The following is a 27,209-nucleotide window of genomic DNA, read 5'->3' as shown; positions in this document are numbered from 1 at the left end:
TTGGATTGATTCTTCCTATTGGTAATTTAGACTCTGAGTTACAGCTTTCCAGTCCTCCTTCTTAACCACCCCCTTGTGATATCCACCACACTATTCTCTACTTCTGAAAAAGTGGTGCTTTAGATTCCATATGATCTTGCAGGATTTGTCTTTGTATCTCACTTATTTTGGTATGGTTTTTGTTTATAGCTGAATAGTATTCCATTGTGGGTGCATGCATATGTGTGTATTACATTTTTTTCTATGTGAATTTGTGGCTTTACACACACTAGTCAATTCTCTTGAGTTAAAATCTAAGCCTGTATACCACATTTTCTCCAGTTGTTCACCCACAAATGCACCTATTTTTTTAGGTTGGCTATTGTGAATAGTGATGCAATAAGCGTAGAAATATTACTATCTTTCTAAAATAACAAATTCCTTGGGATATGCACTAGCACTGGGATTGGTAGCTCTGTCTTCAGCAGTTGAAGAATCTCTGTACTCTTATCCATGATGGTTGTACTAATTTACATTCCCAACAACTATGTGAAAGGATTGCCTTTTCTCCATATCCTCACCAACTCTAGCTGGTGTTCTAACTAGAGTGGCATGATGTCTTATGGTGGTATTAATTTGCATTTCTATGGTAATTATGGTGTTGAGCATTTTTCACAGTCTGTTGCACATAATTTAGTTCTACACATTGTCACAGAAAGTTTACAGGAGAAAAATCTATATTGACTGATGAAAACCTTTCGAGATTACACTGTCCAACAAATATCTACACTTTGGATTTCTCTGCTATGAGACATGGAATAAAGCAGGTAAATGCAATCTGAATAGCAAGTGAAGTTCAAAAAATGAAACACCACAGCAAATTAGTAATTGAAATTAACAGAGACAATAAGTCTATCATAAAAGGAGAGTGCAGGGAGACTGAAGTCAAAGAAATCAAACAAAACAAGAATAAGGGCTACAAAATCAGAATTCGTTTTGTGCATTACAAAATTGGGTAATAAAGATTCTTAAATTCACATATCTTTATTCTAACTAAGGTTGCAAATCTATTGTACAGTTTAATGCATGGTTTTGTTTGTAAGCAACTTTTCCACACCACGTTGTTTCATCCATCCATTCATTCACTTAAGTTCACTCCAGATATAGAAGGCCAATGATCTTAAGCCTCATGATCAGTACACTTTAAGTTGAATAACTGAGCCCAAACTGTAAGAATATGATTCCAAAATTCCTTCTACAAGCCTGTACTTTATTAGGGAAAAAAAACCACAGATTTTAAAGACATAATAAAAAAATTAACTATTTTTCTCTATTTCACAACCACCTAGATCACTGCCTTAGAAAAAAACACCATAGAATACACTTGAAGGGGTATCAATGTTTGAAAAGTAATGTATCCACTACCAGATGAATCTAATTACCCTGCATACACTACCCTGACAATTTAAAAAAATACATTGTATACATTGTATATCTGTCCATGTTTTTATCAACACATTTGCACGCATTATTTTTCACAACACCATGGCCTACACCCACATATTTTAATACTTTTCTGCAGTAGTGTAAATACATTCTTTCTACAGCAGCTTCATAAAATGCTATTGTAAGGAAGTGCCAAACTTAAGTAGCTATTCATCCACAGTAAAACACTCAGGCTTTTCCAAAAGCTGCACTGGCTGTTTTCCTATGCATTCCTATGGAATGATATTTTTCAGACAAGTGACTGAGGGTGGAATTGCTAAGTCCTAATTTTATTTACACTTGCATTTTAGAAGAAGATCACATTGTCCAGTTCCCTATCTAGAGACATGTGCAAATGTCTTTTTTGAAAGGACAAAATGAAGTGTTTTTATCAATTTTTTTTTAAAAAATATGTGCAATTCCAAGAAGTGAAGAATGAAAATTTCTTAGTATTTTGGATGGTATGGCATTTGAGAAATGCTGCTGGACATCTTTTCAATATCCTTAGAAGCCATTTGTGCTTCTTTCTCTAGGTACTGTCTGTAGCCTGGTCCATTTTTGTTTTTGTTTTTGTTTTTGTTGTTGTTGTTGTTGTTGTTGCTTTGTGCGTGCGTGTGTGTGTGTGTGTGTGTGTGTGTGTGTGTGTGTGTGTGTGTGTGTTGCCAGTCCTGGGGCCTGGGCATTGTCTTTGGACACTTTTTGCTTAAGGCTAGTGCTCTGCCACTTGAGCCACAGCACCACTTCTGGCTTTTTCTATGTATGTGTTTCTGGGAAATTGAATTCAGGGCTTCGTGCATGCTAGAAAAGCACTCTACCACTAGGTCACGCTCCCAGCCCACCTTGTCCTTTGTATAGTTCGTTTGTTTTTTTTAATACATAAGTGATTTAATAAGGCTCTTGTTGGTTTAGAGCACTATTTTGTGAGATAAATCCCATTTGTGAGCAAAAAGAGATCTCATGTAGCTGGGAGCTGAGGAATAGCTTTGATTGTGGGTAGAAATTGTGAGTCCACAGCTTTCTGCTCTGTAACCTCATACTTCTCTTTTTTCTGTTTCAAAGATCTCGCCCTCCTGGTGTCTGGGCTTCCACAGCTGCTGCTTCTTAAAGTGCTCTTCAGTGATGTGTTTAGATTTTCACCCCGCTGATATCAATTTTTGTGGAGGTGGCAATAACAGATTTCTGATGTGTTCTACGTAGAGGAACACGATTGAGGGACAGAGGTCCAGTCACGAGCAGTAAGCCACTGCCCAGCTCCTTCAAGAAAGACACTCTCCTGCCTCTGTGGTGCCCAGTGAGGATGCTGAGAACGATCCCTGGAGTGAAGCTGGCCCACAGCCTTCGTCCATGCTGACTGCAGAGCTTCTTGACATGGTGCAGCAGCTTCTGAGGCACATCTTCATGGGGTAGTTTCTAGGCATTTCTCGAAGCTTAACCACCCAGGTTCCATCGTTCTTGTCACCACCAGCTGCTTTTGTGACAGTCACAAGAACCTTCTTCTTATTTTTTGACCTTGGACTTACCAGCTGAATATTTCCTCTTGTACATGGCTTTTTTTCTGGAAGACATGGTAGACAGGGAGTATCTGCCAGTTCCTCGGACCAGTACCGGGTATCCTTTGCAGTGGGGCACCACTTTCTTGGACACTTTAGCCTTAGCAGTAGCCTTTTTGGCTATGGGTTTCTTCACCTTAGTGTCCAGCTTCTTAGCCTTTTCCCCTGCCATCTTGAAAGATGGGAAAGAGAACTAGGTTCCAGGCTTTTGGTCTATAAGTGATCTATAGGGAGTTTTAACTATTAATATTAACTTAGGAATTCCTAGCTAAAGAAATAGAATTAGCATTTTTGTTGCAAAAGGAGTAATTTTTAAAATTAGTTTCTTTTTTCATTTCTTTTGGTGAGTGATGATTTCCATGTTTTCCCCCTCTTGCTATCCCTTAGCTTTTTCACTGAAAGCTAACCCTCTATCACTTAAGCTACAGCTCCAGTTCTCCACTTCTGTCTACTTTGGTGATTAATTAAAGAGTCTCATGAACTTTCCTATCTGTAACCAGATCCTCAGATTTCAGTTTTCTGAGTAGCCAAGCCTACAGTCCTGACAATTTCTGCCATTTAATTCATCCATGTTTTTTTTTTCCTTTAAAGCAAATTCATTAGTGCTTCTTTAATGTCTGTTGTGTTTTACACAATCTTTGGAAAGAAAAGTCTACTTAAAGATTTTCATAAAATTTGCAATTTTCTTCTAGAATTTTTGTGGTTTATATTTTACTTTTAATGCATCTAAAATGTATCTTGGAATAAATTGCAATGTAGTGATCTCAGGTTTGTTTTCAATCCACATAGCGATGTAGTTGCCAATGAATCCTATTAACTAATATATCCACCTACCTATTGAGATGTCACTGTTATCATTCTCATACATAATTATGACTACTTCTGGATATTATTTTTTTTCAGTGAGCTACCTACAGCACTAATTGAGTATGTCTACTCTTTTAATTACTGCACTCCTGCAGAATGAGTTAATACTTAGTGGAATGAGTTTTATTTGCTATTACTCTTTTGTTTGAGGGGAGATGGTATTTTTCCCGGGCTAATTAAAGCCAGGTTATAGCATTTCAAAAAGAGAAAAACTTATTTTATTGTTAGACAATGACAGTAGATTTATCAACTATCTTTTAAAATCTGGAGCTATATGTATGTTATTAATAGCTCTACTTTGGAATAAAATATATAAATATATAATAGATTGTACAGATTGCTATCATAATTAGAAAAATTAGCTGAGATGTTCACCCATTTTACACTCATGTATAGAAAGCATTATATATAAATTACACTTTACAATAAATATTTACACAATTAATAAGTTAAGAACACCCGTAATTGTTGAATGTGGCTTCCATTGTGCTAATCAAATTAATGAATTCTTGAAATGAGTATTATTTGCTTGAAAGAGTAAGAAAATCATTCAAACAGCTTCAAAATTCCATGCCCTAAAAATTATTCGAAGATTTTATAGCACATTTGAAATACTGTCATATAAAATAATTTAATATTTCATGCAGGTATTTAAGGATTGACATATAGTTTATTTGTTGAGAAAAGTTATCAAAGTATTGTGGTTACTTATACTTTAAGATAGAAAATATTTCTTTATGAGTAAGTTTCACTAAATGTAAAATTCCCTAAATTCAGAATAAATTAAAATCTGTAATCTCAGGAAATACATTACACAATAGAGAATTAAGAACACTGTTATTAATGTTTGGCATATATGAAATTAGAAAAAATTTATGAAACTAGGTGTTGGAAATGAAAGAATTTCTACACGTATTTCTTTTTTTTTCCTTTTTTGTGGGTCCTGGGACTTGAACTCTGGGCCTGGGTGCTGTCCTTAAGCTCTTCAGCTCAAGGCTCCCTCCCTACCTCTTGGCCTGGGAGTTGTCTCTGAGCTCTTCCTCCCAAGGCTACAACCCTATCCCTTGAGCCACAGCTCCACTTCCCCTTTTCTACTGATTAATTGGAAATAAGAATCTCTAGGTCTTTAGTGCCCAGGCTGGCTTTGAACTGTGATCCTCAGATCTCAGCCTCCTGAGTAGATTACAGGCATGAGCCACCACACCTGGCTCTAGACATATTTTTTATTTCATGTTAAATCTTGTCTTTCTGCTGATTAAAGGTATACTTTTCTTAGCAACTCAAAATCATCATCATTTTAGGAGACCTCTGGGTTCACTAATGTGGAGCTTGGGAGAAATTCTACACTTTCACTTAATGCAATCTATAGAAATCACATTTCTACTGTACTATATAAGCATTCATTTATCTTGAAATATCAATATGATTTAGGAAAACAGTCATAATATTTGGTACCAAGCCTGGTGCTGGTGACTCATGCCTGTAATCTTAATTATATTCAGGAAGCTGAGATTTGAGGGTTGAGGTTGGAAGCCAACCCAGGCAAAAAAAAAAAAGTCCTATAGGACTCTTATTTCCAATTAACCACTCAAAATTCAGAAGTAGCCCTGTGGCTCAAGTGTTAGAGTGCTAGCCTTGAGTACAAAGAGGCTTAGGGAGACTATTCAGGCCCAGAGTTCTAGCCTATGATGGACCACAAAAACAAAACAAAAATAAACCTGGTACCACAGAAATTTAGGTTTGAATTTCCATACAGCCTTGAGTAAACAAGCCAAGTAGAGCATTAGTCTCTGAGTTCAAGCCCCCAGGATTAGCACAGGGGTGGAAGAGAGAGAGAGAGAGAGAGAGAGAGAGAGAGAGAGAGAGAGAGAGAGAGAGAGAGAGAGAGAGAGAGAGAGAGAGGGAGGGAGGGAGGGAGGGAGGGAGAGAGAGAGAGAGAGAGAGAGAGAGAGAGAGAGAGAGAGAGAGAAGAGAGAGAGAGAGAGAGAAAGAGAGAGACAGAGACAGACAGAGACAGACAGAGATAGAGACAGACAGACAGACAGACACAGAGACAAAGAGAGACAGAGAAGTAGAGCATCAGTAGCTCAAGCCTGTAGTTCTAGCTACTATCAAGGCTGAGAACTGAGGATCCTGGTTCAAAGCCAACCCAGGCAATAAAGTCCTTGATATTCTTTTTTTCATATATTTTATTGTAATTATGAGAAGGGTTACATTATATTCACTAGATAGAAGGTGCATTACTTCACAAACATTGAGAAGCTTTCTCATGTCTTGGTCCCCATTTCTCTCCCCTCACCCCTGCCTCTCATCTTGTGTCCCCCCCTTCCCTATCCTATTTCAAATAACCAAATAAACATATATACAATATATGTATTGTATATACATATACAATACAAGGTGAGATACTGTAACAATATGAGATAACCAAGGGACAGCAAAAGAGATGATAGATAACACAGTACATTAAGGACAACAATCGCTCATTATATGGCTTTTGTCCTTTCATTTAGCATCATCTTATATGGCCATATGTATTTAGTTTTTTTTCTATTGTAAATCTCTGCTAGGAGAGCCCAAGGTTTCTACTGATTATGACAAATGAGGGAAACCATTGATATTTTTGATATTCTTATCTTCTATTAGCCACTAGAAAGTGGTACTGTGGCTGATAGTGGTAGAGCATTAGCCTTGAGACCCAAGACTGAAAAAGGAATGAGGAAGAGGAGAAGGAAGAGAAGGAAGAGGAGAAGGAGGGGGGGGTTAGGAGGAATACTTTTTATGTTCTTTGATCCTGGATGTAGTTAATTTATTTTTTATACATAATTTTAATTTAAACCCTAATATATTTAGCCAAATTCATTCCAACATAAAATTCAAACATAAACATTTCTAGTCAGAATCTAAGATACTTACACAGATAAGCAAGAAATATTCTTTTTCATTGGTAAGAAATGGTGAACATGATATATAAGGCAGATGCCTTAAAATCATAGATGCATGCATTTATTTTTGTAAAGCTTTTTATAAACTGAAAAACAGTCTGAAAATGATGATCCTACATGTCCATTTTAAAAAACAGGACAGGAAGTCCTATAAAGAAAAAGATTGGAAGTCTTATAATTCACTACATATTATGTTACTAGTAGACAATATACCCCAAAAGTCATGCATTATAGATGGTCCACAATCTAGAATAACAGTCCAATTAGGATTTGTGGATTTTATAACAATGGAAGGGTAACCTGATTTTAGCAGAACTCTAGTCTTTTCTCTGGATAGTGAGAAGTGTTACTAAATGCTCTCAGAGATTCCACTACCAGCCAGCCATGTAGAACAAGCCCATCCTCTACACCATAAAGTCTTCTTAATCTCTGATGTCCTGAAAATCAAATAGGTTAACTCATTTTTTCAGCTTAGGATATTTTCACTTGATGTGGATTTTATCATGATATAAGCTCATAACAAAGTGAAGAGATGCCTGATAGATAACTGCTATTAATAACTTTATCAGTTTTCTTATAGCTTGATTTTGTATTGCTAATGTTCTTAAGCAACAACAACCCACACGAGTACTTTGTAACAGACAAGCTTTCATATAATATATAATTTTTTTCTTAAGGAGCTAGCAATTCAGGATACAGGAATTTAAAGATCTTTAGGTTCCTGGCAAAACCCTGACTGCACGTCTTCCTATCAGTAAATTGAGGTTTATGTGCCACACAGCTATTTTAGTCCTCACTGGCCCATTGCAGTTTACTTCATTCTTAAGGTGCTATAAAGTATTAAATTGACCAGGCACAGTAACGCAAATCCACAAAGAGTGTTGGAATATTCATACAACAAAACATTGTAATGTGATGGTACTCAATATAGTACTAATAAAATGAATGTAGAAGCAAATTTTCAGAACTGAGCAAGACTACACAGGTTAAAATGGAACCTAGGCAACAGATGGATAATTCAACAGAACATGTCTTTGTTTTAATAGAGAAAACCTTTTAGCAATTGTCAAAGGACATTTCCTCATTAGCAATGACTTGTCTAAAACTTAAGGCTTACGCTTAAGCACAATGAGAACTGCTGATGTTATATAAGGAAGAAATGGTCCCAGAGACTCAAAGCTTAACTCAAAAATTGAGTTCAGTAACAGGCATGCCAAGAAGAATTTTCAAGACATGGTGAGATTTAACCAGAAGACATTATCTTTGAATATTTTGGATCAATTGTGGGTTGTGGGGCTTGAACTCAGGGCCTGGGTGCTGTCCCTGAGCCTCTTTGTGCTCAAGGCTAGAGATCTACCACTTGAGCCACAGTGCCACTCTGGTTTTTAAATGAGTCATTGGAGAAAAGAATCAATCTCATTGGGGCCTTTTCTGTCCAGGCTGTCTTTGAACAGCTAATTTCAGATCCTAGTCTCCTGAATGGCTAAGATCACAGGTGTGAGCTACCAGTATTGGCTTTTCTTTACATTTTTAATAATCTCAACCAGTTGTACAAGGAATTTTCACTTTGACTTATCCATTTGTAATGAACCTTGTTCAGACTTAATCTTCCATCAATCCTACATACAATGGTGGTTATCAGGTGCTAACGGTGTGAATACCTTACACGTGAAGAATTTGGATTGGGAAACAATCTGAAGATGGATGGAAGAATATGCCTTTACAACAATGTAATGCCTTTTAATTATATATGTAAAAGTAGTTAAAATGATCATTTTCATCCTATATTATTTGACTTCAAGAATTTTTTTTAAATCCATGAACATTTTCTGAAATGTATCCAGTAGGAGAACAGTTCCAGCAGTTAGCAGTAGATAAACAAGCAGGAGAGGATGTTTTCCTGGTTTATGTTTGCTGGGCCATAGACCTCTACATCTATTGAATAGCAGAAATAAACCTTTTTAAAGTATGGAATATATTATTGTGTTCTCATTCATATTTTTGTTTCCAGAATTTAAACTATTAAAGAGACTTGCAATTTTGCCCTTTGTCACTTAAGCCCTCATTAACTCACATGGTACTAGGTTCTTTTAAGAAGTCAATCCCCTAGCCAGGTGCAGTGGCTAATGCCTGTAATCCTAGCTACTCAGGAGGCTGAGATCTGAGGATCAAGGTTCAAAGCCAGCCAGGTCACAAAAGGACCTGAGACTCTTATCTCCAATTAACCTCTAGAAAATGGGAAGTGGGGCTTGGCTCTAAGGTAGGGCAGTAGCCTTGAGTTGAAGAGTTCAGAAACAGTGCCAAGGCCTAGTTCAAGCCCCATGACTCACAAAGAGAAAAAACAAAAGACAAAAGACAATCCCCTGAAGATGAGAAGAAAAATCTAAAACATTTACATATAAGTCACCAAAAAGACGACAAAAAAAGTATTTCATGAAATAGCTCCTGGGAGTGAATTTGCAGGATCTAGAAGGAGATCCAGTTAAGATACAAACATGCCTTCCCAAAATGGGTCCCATACTGGACACTGCATCACTGGCTTCGCATAGTTTGAGGCAGGGCCAGTCATCTATAAAATAAAGAGAAGATTTTTCATGCGCTGTTTCTATCAACCTTGCGTGCTCTCTCTCTCCCTCTCTCTCTCTCGCTCTCTCTCGCTCTGTGGTTCAGCCAATGTTGCTTTCCCAATTGTTTGCAAACACATCCATTATACCCTAGGCTTCATCAGCTGAGGCTCCCAGAAGGTCTAGATGCTCAAGCTGGTCAGGTCATTCCCCCATTTCCTCATCTCCTTCCTGTTTCTGCTCAGGTATAGTTTCTTAAGCATGTTCTGAGCCCCAGCCCCTTCCATTTTTTTTTAAATAATGCCTTCTCTTTCTTTCTGTTCTGCCTTGGTTTCCCTCACACAATTTCTTACAGTTCAGTCATGGGGAGTGGTCAATGTTTATGGGCTTTGTCTCAAAAGTGTCATGGAATTTCCATGCTTTGTTCATGACTATATCTACAGTGGCTATGATAATGCCAAAGGACAAAAGTACAAATTTCTAGAAGGAAGGATGAAGGAGAACAGAAAGGGGTGGACTGGATAAATCATGAGGAAGTATTATCTTAAATTCCAGAGACAAATGCATGGCAAGAATAATAGTGGTGACCCTCCAGAGACTGCCTAGGACATTCCCTACCCCTCACCAGTGCACTGAGGCCTCTGCCAAGGGTTCCTTCCCACAAACCTCAATGGCTCCAATACCAGCTTACACGCCAACTCCTTACTTACATATTTTGGAGGCCAACCAAATGGAGCTTCATGACTGATTATCAGCCTAAAACAGATTGATTGGTGATTTTAAATTATTTTTCTTTCACTCTTTTCTATCCGTTTTTTCTTTTTTCCCAGCCTTTATGTACTAGGGATTGAACTCAGTGCTCTTACTTACTAAGCAAGTGCTGTGACCACTTAAATCATGTCTCCCAGTCCTTTTTGTTTTGCTTTTATTTTCAGATAATCCTTGAGGAACATTGACCAAAACTCACCTCAAACTTTAAGGCTTCTACCTCCACTCCCAAGTAACACAGGTGTGCACCAAACATGCTCATATACCAGTCTACCCTTAAGCAAACCATTAAGCTAACCCTTACTTCAGAGCCAGACTTTCTCAAGGCACAAGCCTGAGTATGTAGTAAGTTATTTTAGCTCACTTGCACAAAGAGTAAATACTGTCACTGAGAATGGGTGAGTCCAGCCTTTGATGAAAATAAAACAGAAGAGCTTTACTTGGCTTCAGTATAAAGTACAAACTGCCACTTTAAACCACCTAGTAATGACAAAAAGCCAAACGGAATTCAGCTTTACTTATGATGTGCAACTGCATATAAGGCCTCAATGGAGGATGCTCATTATTATGCACATTGATAATTAATGTGCAAAATATTATACAAAGCTACACATTTATGTGGTCTAATTAATGTGTACGTATGTATACATACATTAATAATATCACCACATTCAAGTAATAAACATATCTATCATTTCCAAAAGTTTTCTTTGCTTTTTCCTTCTTTCCTTCCTTCCATCCTTCCTTCTTTCCTTTCTTTCTTTCGTTTCTTTTCCATGCTCTGAATCAAACTCAGGGACTCACTGATACTAAACTCTTTCCATCTCTCAACCCATTTTTAAGTGGGAAAGCACATGTTGTTAACTAGGGAGACTATGTTGAATATCATGTATCTAAAACTTAGAATTTACTCATCTTGTGTAATTACCCTTACACCCACTGAAACATTATTCATCATTTCTCCATCCCCTGTCCTTTGACAACAACCATTTTATTTTCTGTTTCTGTTAGGTTGGACCATTTTAGAGGTGCCATATATACATGGTGTTTTAAATATATATATATATGTATGACACCATGTAAATGTTTTTCTTCTATGATTGTCTTATTCAGTTGGCAAAATATTTTCCAGGTACAACCTTAAAACAGGTGGTAGGATTTTCTCCTTTGTTAGATTGGATATATCCAATTACATGCTTATACCACATTTTCTTTATCCATTCACCTTGACAAGTTTTCTTTTTTTCACACTTGACTATTATATTATTTCAATGAACATTCAAGTGCATCTGTCACTTTTAAGATATTAATTTCAATTCCTTGTATATAAATGCCCAGAAGAAGGATTGGTAGTAGATGATGATTTTTCATGTTTTTTGTTTTAGTTTTGTTTGTTGGTCTTATAATTTGAACATAGGGCCTGGGTGCTATCCCTAAGCTTTGTTGCTCAAGGCTGGTGCTCTACCACATTGAGCCATAGCTCTCTTTACAGTTTTCTGGTTGTTAAGTGAGGATAGGAGTTTCACAAACTTTCCTTCCATTGCTGACTTTGAACCTCTGTCTTCAGATCATAGCTTCCTGAATAACTGGGATTATGTTTTGAACATTAACTTTCTTTTGCTTTGATAATGACTATGCTCTTAAGTGTGAGTTGATATCTCACTGTACAGGGGACAGCCTGCCTAGTTGATAAGCTACCAACCTACCATCAGCATAACAGATTCAGGTCTGTCACACAATTCAGGGAGTGAGGAAATTTCTCATGGAATTTATATCCCACTTGAAGCAGAGTAATTAAGTGAGTAATAGATGATGGCAACAGAAACATAATTTGATTAAAACTTATTATAAAGGACAATGTTAATATATTATAATGTTAAAATGTTATTAAGATGTCTAAGAGTAAAGTCTTAAATTACAATGGTAAAAAACACTAATTGACAAATAATTAACTTTTTGAGAATAGGATCTATGATATAGCCACATTGATTGTATTTATGGTATTATAAATATTTATATTTCTCAATTAAGAATGTTTAAGTTCTTAATTTCTAGGATATAAAAATGACTACAATGAACCTTGTCTTCTGTCCTTAGCCTATACAAGCTTGCATTACTTTCTCTGCTTGTTTTACCATTCAAGATACATAAATGCATCCCGTTTCTTCTCCACCCTTGACATTTCATACACGTGTCATTTTTACTAATATCATGCTTCTTCTATTCTTGCCTAACTTGAGAAGACCTTTCTTTCTTTCTTTCTTTCTTTCTTTCTTTCTTTCTTTCTTTCTTTCTTTCTTTCTTTCCTTCCTTCCTTCCTTCCTTCCTTCCTTCCTTCCTTCTTCTTTCTTTCTTTCTTTCTTTCTTTCTTTCTTTCTTTCTTTCTTTCTTTCTTCCTTTCTTTCTGCTAGCCCTGGGGCTTGAACTCAGGGCCTGAGCACTGTCTTTGGGCTTTCTCAAGGCTAGTGGTCTGCCACCTAAGCCACAGGACCACTTACAGCTTTTTCTATGTATGTGGTACTGAGGAATTGAACCCGGGTCTTTGTGCATGTTTGGCAAGCACTCTAGCACTAGAGTGCCAAACTTTGGCACCAAGGATCTTTTATTTTAAATCATTTTTAGTCTCATATTAAACCAAATAAATACTCTATTGGTGGTGAAGGAATTCAAAATGATATATTGCTAACCTTAAACCAAGAAAGCTAACTCACTCAACAAACAATTTAACACATAGAATCTCTTCAAATTTCCACCTAAATCTCAATTTGGGTTTACTTTAAATGCAACTCCCAAGAGTCAATATATAAAATGAGATGCTAAACAATCTTCGGTCTTCCTTTCTTATTCTCTAATGTGGTAGTTACATGATTTTCTTTGTTTAACTGCAAATGTAGATGCTTTTAGCTACTTTATGATTTCAAATGCCTTTATAGTAGTAGCATAACAATTGGATGTATCTGTCTAAGGGAAATCTACACACATGTGCACACACCATATATATATATACACATACATATATATATATAAAATTTTCCTTCCATAAAAGAAATGGGCATGACACTAAAGTTTTGTAAGCATGGGGCTTTGGGAAGTTTAAACAATTCTTTACCTTGGTATTATCCCCCGAAAGGATGCCTGTGAGCATTCTCCCTACAAGAATCACCACAATCCAAGTTTGTTCATAGTAACAAAAGTATGTTATCTAGCTGAGTACAATGGTATATGCCTATAATTTTCATTTCAAGATATTGAGGAGGCAGAAAATTGATTATCTACGTTCTTTTTAAAAAATTTCTTGTGTTAACTTTTAAAGTGATGCTTTATGTTAAGCTAGTAGTTTGGGGTTTTTGCTGTACAGCCATGAGCAAAATAACCAGTAAATGTCAGAATTGACACTAAATATATCAACTTTATTTTCAAGAACTGCTAGATGACATATGGAATCAAATTTGACAAGATATCATTTTATTTAAATCTCTATGATATGGCTATACTTATAGTTTAGTGTGACTGTCTCATTTCATTAATCTTTCTTTAAAGTTTCAATTTTCTATTAATATTATCTGTTTGGTTTAGAAATGAATGCTTATTTCAAATATTTAAAGGGGGATGTTTAGTACACGTAAAGAAAGAGGAAGAAGGAACTCAAAAAGGCGTTCACATCAGAGCAATATGTTAGGTTCATGAAAACACAAGGGTATCCTCTTTCCAAAAATTTGCAACTGAACAGTCATATTTCAATCTAAGTGTTTTTTTTAAATTGATAAATGATTTGGAAATATTTATTAAAAATTTAAGATATTTAGGAAAATTTGTGGTTATTGATAATGCTCTGAAAGACTTAACAGCCAATGGAAATCATAAACTTAATAGTAATGAAGTTACTAATGGTAAATTTTAACAAAACTACATGGCCTTTTGTGCTCAGTGTGATATCACTTTTAAAATCTAAAGTGTGCCATTTTCTGCACTGAAGAAGAAATGACAATACATATTATAATAAATTGATATTTTTAAGAAATGAGAGGAGGGCTGAAAGTATGGCCTAGTGGTAGAGAGCTTGCCTAGCATGCATGAAGATCTAGGTTCAATTCCTCAGTACCACATACATAGAAAAAAAGCTGAAAGTAGTGCTGAGTCTCAAGTGGTAGAGCGCTAGCCTTGAGAAAGTCCAAGGACAGTGCTCAGGCCCTGAGCTAAAGCTCAAGACTGGCAAAAATAAATAAATAAATAAAATAAATTTTAAAAAAAGGAAAGGAAAGATCTATTCTCCCAGGGTGGCTAGAAAGAAAGACATAAAATACTTTCTTTCTATATGTCATACCAACTCAAATTCATCTGTGGCAGAATTTTACTTTCTGGCATCACTCTGGGCTTTCCCTCTTCCTCTTTATCATGGTCTGGCACTTGTCCTTACTGCCCATAAGAGTTTTACTGTCCAAGCTTCATTTCTCTCCTATCTGCCAAGAGTTGATGGCTTTCTCTGGTGTCTAAAGCTCTTTCTTTCCAGTAATGCAAAGGAAAAGATAAGAGACTCTTTGGTGAAGAAATCTAATTTTGTAGACAAGATACCCAAATAGTTCTTTCATTTTCCACAAAAGTGTGCTACATACATACTCTGGGTGTTTTACCACAAAGTGTGCTACATATGTTCTCTGGGTGTTATCCCATAAATTCTGATGTAAAAATTATTTTTATAAAATCTTGTAAAATCAGTTTTATTATAACTTCACCTTCTCCAGTACACAACAAATTTTACAGAGACCTGGAGGTGCCAAACAACCACATCCTTAAAAGAAAAAAAAACTAGCTAATTTGTGGTAAAACGGAGAAACCTCTTCAGTCACATACAGATATCCTCCAGTAACATATAGAAGCTAGTGGCTAACTTTACAAAATGCTAGCTTAGTAGCAAATTTTACAAAATGCCTGGTGAGAACGCATTAAATTATTTTATGCTTCAGTGTGAAACATGGTTGCCTAATTTTCTCCAGAAAGAAAAAAGAATGAAAAACAGAAAAACAAACCCACAAAGTGGTTGGCCCATTTGCTGGATTAAAATGATCATTAATCCATGCTGGTCACCCAACTGAGAGCTAAATTTTCCAACAAATATTAACAACAAAATAACTTGCTTGCTTTCTACTTTTAAAGACTTGAAAATTAAAGAAGGGAAAATAAAATGTAGACAAAGAGGCATATGCCATGCACAGTGCCTCTCTCTGAGTTTCTATGTGTTAAAACCCAGTGTGTATGTGACATTGTCATCAATCAGTATAAATTTTGAAGGAAACTCCATTTTGAAAACAATGATGAGCTATTTCTCCAAGCCTTCCTTAGTGAACATTTGTCTGTTAAATTGTCTCTGCTAAACAGTAACTAAGAACATATGAATCCTCAATCTAAGACTCTGGCTTATTTCTCCGGATTCCAACCAATGGGGATCACTCAAATGTTTATATTCACTAAAACAACCAATACTTAAAATTTAATGATTTCAGGCCATTTTTCCTTAAAATATATTTAATCCATGTGTAATCACAGCTTTCCTAAGAATGTTATAATCTGTTTACTGTTGTACCCATAATTGTCTATGCTACTGAATAAAAGGCATATGGCTTGATATTTTAGTTTTACCTCCATAAAATTCATAGTATTTGGTAGTAATGGTATTGGGTTGTCAATGAAATTGAAAAAAAATGAATTGCAAAATGTTCAACTTTCCAGAATTAGTAAATGCCATTGTAAGATAATTTAGTTTCTCATGTAATTATTTTTATTTGCATAACTATCTGCACACCTTCCATACAGGAACCTGATACACAGGGACATTGCCTCTGGTTTCATTGGAGCATTGGGTATGAAAATCTGCAAAATATTATGAAGGAAATAAATATGGTACCTAGATTGAGTTTAAAAAGAGATAACCTGCTTTCATTAGATGATCTAGAATGGGCTCTCCAAGATGTTTTTTTGTTTTGTTTTGTTTCATCTGAGATCTACAGCTTTAGAAGGTAGCTATGCAGAGTTTGGGGGATTAAGTCAGGCGTTGGGTACAGCATTTAAAAAGTCCTTTGGGTGTGATTTTGCTTCACATGTTCCAGGAAGTGAAAAACCAACATGGGGAAGAGCACATATATGACAGGAATATGAATTCTACTGAGATTAGAGAAAAAGGACAGACAAGAGAGTAAAGTGTATGATAAAAAAAGGAATTTGTTTTTTTTTTATGGACTGATGTCTATGCTTCTGTGTTTGTTATCTTTTTTTCTAATTCAGGCTCAACTTAATGAATGATTAAGAGAAGACATCATAGTATTGAATCAAGGGAGAACAAATTACAAGAATGATTTGACTGGTGAATCATAGAAAAACTGTGAAAGTGGAGAGTCTAATGTGCAAGCTGTAATAAGATTCTAGATAAATTGTGAGAATGATGTGAACTAATTTGCTGTATCAAGGTAGAAAAAGGTTGAAAAGGAACAATGGAGAAGAATGATGGAAGAGAGGTATGTTTTGCAGAGAACACTGATATACCTATATGGGGCTAGATAGGAATGATGTGGAGTCATGGGACAGAAGAATGCAATCAAAGTTCACATATACTTGGTAAATGGTGGGATCACTTTTCAGATGATCAAGATCTGGGTAAGAATTTTAAGGGAAATCATAAATTATTAGCTGTTGACATCAAGAATCAATATCACATCTATAAAATTTAGCTCCCAATATGGATATAACCTATCTTAGAAAAGTACATATATCCTCCATATTTATTACAAAGTGAAACTCAGTAAATACATTTTCATTATTTTGTTATGGAAATGTAAGATTGTGCCTTTCCCTTGACACAGAGATAGTGAGCAAGATACATTATATAAGATAAGAACAAACTAATAACTCCTTTTTTCTCAAAAAAATATTTTTTTTGCTGCCAAAACTCTCACCAGCAACAGGTAGAAAATGTATGTTTGCATTATAAGAAGGCTCCCATGATTACTTGAGGGCCCTTGGGACTAAAGAGGCTCAATGATGCCTTTGGCAGAAAGCCAAACCTGACTCAGCTTTCTTCTGTAGAAATATCAGAGACCCTGTTTGCCCAGCTCTGCAGCCCAGGAGTCATGGTGTGCTAAACCTCTGCAGACAATGCTATTCTATCCCATGATTAGCTTTCTACAACTGGCTTGCTTCCAAAGGGAAATCTTCCTGTAAACATCTACAAAAATTTTAAGAGGCATTTTAAGAAAAATTATTGTCAGTTGCCTAGTAGCTGTCATACCTCATTATCCCAAATGTCATCCTTTGTCTAGAGTTTTGTTTTGAATGAGTTAGCAGCCCTCAAAATTCCATACACAGGAATTAGATAAAATTAACTTCTGAATAATATTAATACTATTAACCATCAATTCTAAGGAAGTGAATTTTATCTTAAACTTTTAAAAAGCATAATGCAAACAGAATTTAAAAGATTTCTTAATAAAATGGGAAACTTATTCATTAGATTTGATTTGCAGATTGCATACAAATGGGCTTCATTGATGTTGAAGCAAGAATGATGAAATCATAGATTACCAAAATTGAAAGGAGAGTGTCTTTCTCCTCCTCAAAATCCCCAAACAGAAAAGATCATTGCAGTCCCTCTGAAAAGAATTAAACCTACCAACCATAGACTTCACTTAGTAACTGAAGACAACAACACCGCTTTCAACACTGGTGTTCATTTAACCCTTGTAGAATTGGGCTTAAAAAAAAATTCTCCCTTGGGCTGGGAGTTTTGCCTAGTGGTTAAAGTGCATGCCTAGCATGCATGAAGACCCGGGTTTGATTCCTGGGTACCACATACATAGAAAAAAGCCGGAAGTGGTGCTGAGTCTCAAGTGGTAGAGCTCTAGCCTTGAGAAAGTCCAAGGACAGTGCTCAGGCCCTGAACTCAAGCCCAGGACTGGCAAAAAAAAAAAAATCTCCCTAGCTTCTCACTCATGAAGATTGCTCTTGTCTCCAAGATTTACGAGATTTAAAATGCTACAAGTTTCTCTAAAAAACACCACAATGACTTGTAAAATTCCTACTCTAATTACGAAAACTTTCAATAGTATTTTTTTAAATGACAATTTTGCACTGACCTTCTGTCTTTGGTAAAAGGAACGAAAATATCTGGCCTCTCCTCCCTAAAAGAACATGCGAGTTTAAGTTGAAGTGTATCAAAAGTTGAAATGATTCTGAATGCCACTAAGAAGTGATTCCGAATTTCCCTATGAAAAGCTGACTCGCTGGAAGAAACCGAGTGGAGAAATGGGGGCTGAGCTGGGCTCAGCATTCTCTGCGTGGGTGTTCTCCTCCGGGGGGGCACTTTCTGCATCTCCCACAGGTTGAGCAGTCATGCAGACACTTCGCCTCTGCCTTGCAAGCAATCAGGACTACAGTGGTGTATTTGCTTTCACTGCTGAAGAAATATGAGCTGACCCTGGTCCTGAAAACCATTTAGCTACTCAGCTTGAGTAGACAGACCGAAACAAAAGACAATAAACCTTTTTAGGTTTTGCTACCTTTCCTTTTTTCCCCACATTTTCGGATCCTGGCATCAAGCCCACAAAATCAAAACTCTCCAAGAAGCATCATAGCTAGTCCAAGAGTTGTCTTCTGAGCTCTTCTACCAATGGCGCAGGCTACCCCCGCCCAGCTTCCCCTAGTCTAGTTTCCAGGGGGTGTAAGACCCGGTGAACAAAACAGAATGAGGTGAAAACGGACACAGGTGGGTGTGGCCCTGAGGCGCGGACTATCGCTCGAGGCCCGCAGTTTCCTTTCTCACCGCACCAGAGAAGAGAGAAGACACTTACCTGCGACTTGGCCCGCCGATCATGCCCAGCAAATGCACGTGCCCAATTTGGATGAGGGACGCCGCCCTTGCACGCTCCGCCAAGGCTCCTTTTTTCTCTTTCTTTGGGATCCTGTTGCTCAGCGAGCTTCAGCTACTACTCAGGATAGCCCAGTCTCAACCAACGAGAAAGACTGGAAACCAGGCAGCCTCAGCACAAGCACTGGAGAGGGCCTGCACCCAGACAGCGCCCCTCCTTCCAAGGCGCGCCCAGAGACACGACAACCCCGCCCTCGGACCGCAGCTGCGCCGGTCTTTTCTCATCCACTCCTCCCTCCTCAACGCCCAGCTCCACACCCCTGGCTCCCTCCCTCCTGCACGCTGGGAGGCGCCGGGCCCGGAGGGTGAGGGCCACCCTTCCAAGGTTGAAAGCGAAGGGGAGGGTCACAAAAGCAGCTCACCCCGTGAGACGCGTGTGTGCCAGGGCGACTCAATCGCCAGAAGAATCTTTACCTTATTCCACCCCGCCCCCACTGACCCTTCCTCCCTTCCTGCTCAGCAGAATCTGCTAACATTTCCGAGAAGTCACTTGCTTGACGGGAGAGTCGGAGAAAATCTCGCATAAGAGGAGGAGATCTTTGGCCCAGGGCTGGGGGAATGGTTAGGGAGCCAGACAATGTTTCCTAGCCATTTGTCCCCTGGGTCCTGAGCTTTGGGAATTGGGGCTAGGAATTGGTAACTTCTCCAGGTTGGGTTGGTGGCTTTCGATATCCTTTCCTCTCTTTTCCCTTTTCTTGCCCTATTTCTTTTCTTTTTTCCTTTCCTTTCCTGTCTCCTTTCTCTTCTTTTCCTTCCTTTCTTCCTTCTTTCCTCCCTCTTCCTTTCCTTTCCTCTCAATTGGATTATTGTTTTCCGGGCAGGCAAAATGCCAGTTTTCCTTCAAAGATGGATTAAGTCAAGTGATTATCGTTAGTTGGAACAGTGAGGAAGACATGAATCTTCAGTTTAGAAATACATAATCTGCTATAGGGTTGCTGAAATTTTAAACTAGGTGGGAGCAAGTATGAATTCTTTATAATTCTCCATAATGTGACATGTAGTGCAGGATGTGGAGTGTGTGTGTGTGTGTGTGTGTGTGTGTGTGTGTGTGTGTGTGTGTGTGTGTGTTTTCTGCAGCAGCCTGAGAGGAGGAGCAATGAAAACAGGATTGAATTATTTTCCTCAAAGAAAACTGGAGATTTACTCCAAGAGAAGATTTCTTCACAGCCCCTGGCTGGAAATCTTTCCAAAGGAAGCCTTAGGTAGAGTAGAACCCTTGTGAAAGGGTGAGCACTGGTAGTAGATATTAGCAGCTGCTTTGTTTTTTTATTTCCACTTCTGTCATGGAAATGATGCTTTGAGGTAAACCCCAGAGGATGTGAAGTCCCAGGGCCTTCCTCTCCTTACTGCTTTTAGAGCTTCTGAGGTTTAACCTATGGTTTTTACTTCCTTGAATTATAAGGTTATTTAGTGAAGGAAGGAATCTTTTCTTTTCTGGGCCTCTTCTTTGGGAAATGGAGTGAGTCAGGATGGGGAATAATTCTCAATACCATTTGCTGAACAAATCATCTTTTCTTGAATTGTAACAAGAATGACAGCCCTTTTGTTTCCATGCCAGCATTCCATATTTTCAAGCTTTTCTCCTTTGTGTTTTAGAGTAGTTGTAGATTCACAGCAAAATTGAGAGGATAATATTGACATTTCCTACATACCTCTTAGCCCCATGCTTAACATACCCCATTATCAACATACCTTATCAGAGCAGGACACTTGTTAAAACTGATGAACCTACACTGACGCATAAGTATCATCAGAAGTCTGTAGTACAGTACAGTGTTCACGCTTGGTATACATTCTGTGGATTTAAACAAGGTCTTATGATGTATATCCAACACTAGGTTTGCAAACAGAGTACTTTTCACAGTCCTCAAAATCAACTGCACAATCCCTGTTCTCCTAACCCTTGAAAAGAATGATCTTTGCTAGGTGGTCTAATAACAGCCACAGCATCGTCTTCTGCTGCTTTTGAAATTAGCTCACTTTATCATTTTTCAATAAGACTTTAAGTGATATAACTATGTTTTGATAGTTGTGAAAACTTGAGCTTAAGGAGATCAAGGGATTGAAAATATATGGATTCGGTGTCAGGCTGACCACAATAAAAGCATGAATAAAAATTTCTAAATGATGTAAAAAAATGATCTTTGGGGGCTGGGGGTTTGGCCTAGCGGTAGAGTGCTTGTCTAGCATGCACAAGACCTGGGTTCGATTCCTCCATACCACATACATAGAAAAAAAAAGCCGGAAGTGGTGCTGAGGCTCAAGTGGTAGAGCTCTAGCCTTGAGAAAACCCAAGGACAGTGCTCAGGCCCTAAGCTCAAGCCCAGGACTGGCAAAGAAAAAAAATCTTTGACATAGTAGCAGTATGTAGCCTTTTCAGATTGTCTTCTTTAACTTAATAATACATGTTTTGGTTTTCTTTGTGTCCTTCTGTGGATCCCTCTCCCCCAACCCCTGCAGTGACAAAAACTTGGTTCCTTCCAAACTTTGGAAATTCCATGTAAAATTTCAATAACCATTTCTGTGAAGATCTGTGACTAGAGATAATATTTTGACTGTTTAGTGAGTACCAAAGATATTATAGCTGAACTGGATAGAAAGAGTATGCTTAATTCTATAAGAAACAACCACTTTGGTCTTCTCGCACTGTCAGTGGCAGATTCTTGTTTCCCAGAGTCTTTAGTAGTGTCAGTGGTTTAGATTTTATTTACATGTGTTAATAGGTATGGAATACCTACTCTTGGTAATTTAAAAGTCACATGATATATAATATTTCATATTCTTTCATATGTTCATTTGCAGTCACAATATCTAGATGTGTGTCTATTAAGATGTTTACCCACTTTTAATTAGATGGTTTTGTTTTTGACTTTTAAGAGTTTGCATGTTTCTTGCAATGACTTTTTTTATTAAATGTCATTCTTTGCAAATATTTTTTTCATCTGTGGCCCACTTCCTTATTCTGATGACATTTTTTGAGGAACTGCAAATTTTTATGCAAATGAAATCTAACTTTTCAATTCTTTCTTTCCTGGATTATTCCTTTTCTGTTGTCACTAAAATATCTAGAAATTGGCGGGGCATGTAGCTCACTGGAACAAGCTTGCCCAGCATGCATTAGGCCCCGAGTTTAACTCTCAGAATTTCCCTCCAAATACAGACAAAAACAAGATATTTTTTTTTAATTTAGAAAAAAACATCATCAAAGGCAGTGTCACTTAGGGATTTTTTCAATCATTGAGGAAGCTTATTGCTTTGCACTTTATATCCAGGTAATTTTTGTGATGACTTTTGGGCCATCCTACAGAAGTCACTCTGCAACTTAGTTTTCTGTGATTGAGCAAAAAACAAACAAAGAAAACAGCGAAATGAAGATTTCCTCTCTGGGCTCTCTGATAACTGATCTTCATCCCAACAAGACCTTTAGAACAATTAGGACCCAAAGGATTTAAAATCTATACTTTTATTTTCATGCAAAGATAAACTAGAACTTCAACTCTGAATTAATTGAAAAACTTAATGCAAAATTGTCAGCGCCTCTAAAATTAGTTATAAGCATGGTAAAAATATTTGACCAAAAGATTCCATAATACTTAAATCCCCCTTTTTTTTTGTCAGTTGTGGGCTCTGGGCCTAGGTTCGGAACCTGAGCTCTTCAGCTCAAAGCTACCTCCCTTCCCCTGGAGCAACAGCACCACCTCCAGATTTCTAGTGGTTAATGGGAGATAAGAATCTCATGTTTTTTAATGCCTGGGCTGGCTTTAAACCACAATCCTCATATCTCAGTCTCCTGAATAGCTAGAGTTACAGCTAGAATTGAGCCATCACTTCCGGCTCAAAGCCTGTAAAGAAGCAAAACAGAAAACAACCCAATTCACTATATTGTAGAGTGTACTATGAATTAAGTATATTTGTTATGTCTAGAAATTATGAAAAAATGAAAAACATGATTCAAGATAAATTGATAAGTTATGGCACCATATAGGTTTATTATGAGAATGTAGGGCCCTTTTCGATAGTCAATACACCACTATCCACTATCCAAAAAACAGCAATTTAAAGATATATAGGATATTGAAATGGATGAGCCATTGGTTTAATATTTTATAGCTATGCCAGTATTCATATTAAACATCAATATTAATATTTAATGGATAGGAAAAGATTTTCCATTTATTTGAAGAGATATTTGTTGTCCTTCTCTACATCCCAGTGAAGTGATATAGATAAAAGGCACAGAATACCTACGTTTTTCTACATAAACATATTCCATTGTATGCATCCATTCATAAGTACTTAGTACTTCTACAGGATTCTTTTTTTTAATGCTTTTATTGTTAAAGGTGATATATACCACAGTTAAAGTTACATAATCATGTAATGAGTAACTTCCTTTTTGATACTGCCACTCCTCCCTTACTCTTTCCTAGTGTTTCCCTAGCCACAAATTTTATAATTCATATTCTTAGAGTTCCTTAAAAAGAAAATGATCTTGGGATTTCTTCACAGGGTGCTATTTGATCTTTGTAGGGACTCTCTGTCCCTCTGCCTGGAAGTCTTTTGTCTCACAGGTAGTCCAGGCTCCTACTTCTGTTCGGTTCCCCAGAACACTGACATATTTCCACCACAGACTTGAGAGTCAGCTCAGATCAGACTGGCTTTGGGCATAGGACATACTCTGAGGCATGGCTGAATTCTTCCACAGAGGAAAGATAAAAACAGAAGTGTATCCTTACACAGTAGGCAGCAGGATACAGGTATCCTTTAGGGGCTCAGGAGTTAGCTTTCAAGTGCTGTGATTATCATCCAGAAAGCCCAGCAGAGAGGAAAGAGACCTAGGCCCAAACTTAGTGGAGTACAAAACAAGGCAAGAGGGGCCAGGAGTTTGGCCTAATGGTAGAGTGCTTACCTAGAATGCACAAAGCACTGACTCTGATTCCTTGGAACCATAAACAGAAAAGGCCTGAAGTGGTGCTGTGGCTCAAGTGGTAGAGCAATATTTGATAAGGGTACCCAAAAAAGAGCTTGGAAGAAAGACAGCCTCTACAACAAATGGTGCTGTCAAAATTGGCTATCTACATGCAGGAAACTGAAGAGAGCTACTCATATATTACTCTTTACAAGGATTAAATGGATCAAAATGCTCAATGTAAGGCCAGATATTTTGAAAAGATTACAAGAAGGTATGAGAAAAATGCTAGACCTTCTAGATTCCCTCAGTAGACAAATGGATCAAGAAAATGTGATATAGATAGATAGATAGGCAGATAGATAGATGTATAATGGTATTCTACTAATCCATCAGAAAGAACAATCTTGTACCATTAATAAGGAAATTGAAAGACTTGGAAGAAATTATATTAAGTGAAGTAAGCCAGAGCCAAAGAAACACATGATTTCCCTAATCTATGGTGACTGGAATATATCTATAAACTTTCAAGTAAACACACCGAAATACACACACACACGCACACACACGCACACACACACACACACACTCATACACACACACACACACACACACACACACACACACACACACACTGGAACATAATAAATTATATACGACTCTCCACATTCACATACTGAAACTGAAAGAGGACATGTATAGGAGTGATTGACAAAGCTAAATAGCCATGTGCATATATTCATTTAAAATGCTATTCTATGAAATAAACTCCAACAAAGGGAAACAAGAGTTAATTTTTCTTTGCTGCTTTTTTCCTTTCTTTTTGTCTTGGTTGTTAGATTATTTATATTTTGGAGAGTAACTAGGGAGAATAGAAAAGGTGGTACAAAAAGTGAATAAATGAAGCCATGGTACTTATTAGACACAATATGGAAAATGAATTATAGAACCTCTCGGTGGGACTGGAAAGGAAAAACTAGGAGAGAGTGAGGGAAGGAGAGACATGATTCAAAAAGAATCATACTCTACTTCATTCTTGTAACTTTAGCCCTTTTGTACATTAACTCTACAATAATAATAAAAAATAAATTAAAATGAAAAAAGAATACTTATTTCACTTTCATGATAACATCTAAATCCAACTCTTTTCACAATTGCCACTTAATGTTGAAAATTACACATTTTGGAGGAACAGTGCACAATAATATTGAGACAATAAAATTAAAGCGCTATAGCACTGAGATTACTTTTCGCTTATTTCAAAGAAATAAAAAAGTACGTTTCCCTTTTAATACTTGCCAATTGAGAGTGTTCTATTCCTTCTTTTCTTTCTTTTTGTTTTCCCCATGTGATACTGAGACATGTATCTAAGGCCTTGTGCATATTCTAATTTAAGAAAAACATTTTGTTCTTGTAAAAGTGAAAAAAAATCTATTCATTTTCTTTCTTTCTTTCTTTCTTTCTTTCTTTCTTTCTTTCTTTCTTTCTTTCTTTCTTTCTTTCGTGGGTCATGGAACTTGAACTTGGCCTGAGCACTGTCTCTGAGCTCTTCAGCTCAAGGCTGCCACCCTACCCTTGAGCCAAGGCCCACTTCTCATTTTCTGGAGGTTAATTGGAAATAAGAGTCCCAGATCCTTTTGTGGTCAGGCTGGCTTTGAACCTTGATCCTTAGATCTCAGCCTCCTGAGTAGCTAGGATTATAGGTGTGAGACACTGCACCCAGCTTCATTTTCTTATTTTAGTAGGCAACAGTAGTTCAAGGCACTGCTATAAAGTAGGATTATGATAAAAATTGCAATATAATTTTAAAATAATGTGATTTTTTTATTGTGTTGATTACTTGACATAAACTGGAATGATGACTTGGAAATCATTTGTTTCTACATATACCAGCAGCAAAATATTTGCTGGTCTAGTCTGATATATACTAGAAATTTGTCAGTAAACTCATGTGAAGAAAATATTTTTTTCTTCCAAATCATAGATAGATATTTAGTTGATATAGCTACTCATTGAATTTTCACCAAAAGTAAAACAATGCATTGTTAGAGCCTTCACTGGAATGCTGTTTGTGCTTTTGCTTGAGCCAGCGTAGGACCACATTCTGTAAAACTAAACTCTCTAGAAAAGGAAAATAAGGCACGCCTACAGTTATTCCAATGTACAAATCAAAGATAATTTCCAAATATCTCAGAAAAGTGTCTAGCAATTTCCTTGGGGGGAGAAGATAGAAAGCAGTGGGTAGGAGGCTTACACAATTTACAATTGGTGACATTGCCCCATTTGGAAGGAAATGGAGACTTAGAAAAAAATCATATTAAGTGAAGTATGCCAGACCCAAAGAAGCATAGGCTCAATGGTTTCCTTCATTAGTCATAATTAGTATAAACCTCCTAGCAGAGGTTTACAATAGGGAAAAATCTAGATACATAAGGTCACATAGGATGAGGCTAAATGAAAGGACCTCCAGGATATAAAAACAAGAGCCATATAATGTATAATTATTGTTCTTAATGTACTATGTTATTTCTCATCTCTTTTGCTGTCCCTTGGTTATCTCATATGTTACAGTATCTTACCTTGCTATCTGATATTGTATATATGTTTATTTGTCCATTTGAGATGGGATGGGGAAGGGGGAGAATGGTATGGGGGAGGGGGTGAGAGGAGGAAATGTGGACAAAAACATGAGAAAGGGTATCAATGTGAAGTAATGCACCTTCTATCTGGTGAATATAATGTAACCCTTCTATTAATTACAATAAAAACATATTTAAAAAGATTGTAGAGAGAAAGAAGATGCAGGGGACCATACAAGGGATCTATGTTTACTCAAGTATTCTATTTGATCTGAAAATGTAGGTGAATAAAAGTACCCCAGCTAGAGCAAAAGCTCTCATTAATCAGAAAGTTTCCAAAGACTTAGACTTCAAAAAGTGTTAGAACTGATTTGAATTTTCTCTATTGAAAGTGAAAAGACATCCTAATCCATGGATTACTAGGTAGAATGCTAGGAAGGAAGGATATTATATCTGCATTGGAGCTAGCTGCAAGCCAAAGTTGCTCTGCACCTCCCCTAACAAGGCCTGAAAACAAGTCTTGAAAGGATCCAACTAATTTCAGTTTACTTAAATGCTAGCCAGAATAACATTTAACGCTTTAAAAAAAGTTTAGTAATGTAACACTTACCTTGACTGACATTACATAATAGCAATTGTAATAATATTT

The 27,209-nt window shown here is 37.0% G+C and overlaps 1 protein-coding gene and 1 pseudogene across 1 annotated transcript in view; both read right to left on the bottom strand.

Moving 5' to 3' along the window:
- The window catches only part of Scn9a (sodium voltage-gated channel alpha subunit 9), a 135,429-nt gene extending 116,323 nt beyond the window's left edge, over window positions 1-19,106 (bottom strand). The window contains exon 1 of the mRNA XM_090342710.1: window positions 18,996-19,106. The gene's annotated coding sequence lies outside the window, so the exon portion shown is untranslated. The remainder of the gene's footprint in view (window positions 1-18,995) is intronic.
- On the bottom strand, window positions 2,420-3,572 carry LOC150056266 (large ribosomal subunit protein eL6 pseudogene; annotated as a pseudogene).
- Window positions 19,107-27,209: the final 8,103 nt, after the last annotated feature.

This window comes from Megascapheus bottae, chromosome 12, assembly GCF_031878675.1.
Source record: "Megascapheus bottae isolate mThoBot1 chromosome 12, mThoBot2.hap1, whole genome shotgun sequence".
Classification (NCBI taxonomy): Eukaryota; Metazoa; Chordata; class Mammalia; order Rodentia; family Geomyidae; genus Megascapheus; species Megascapheus bottae.
This window is presented reverse-complemented; position numbering and strand designations above follow the sequence as displayed.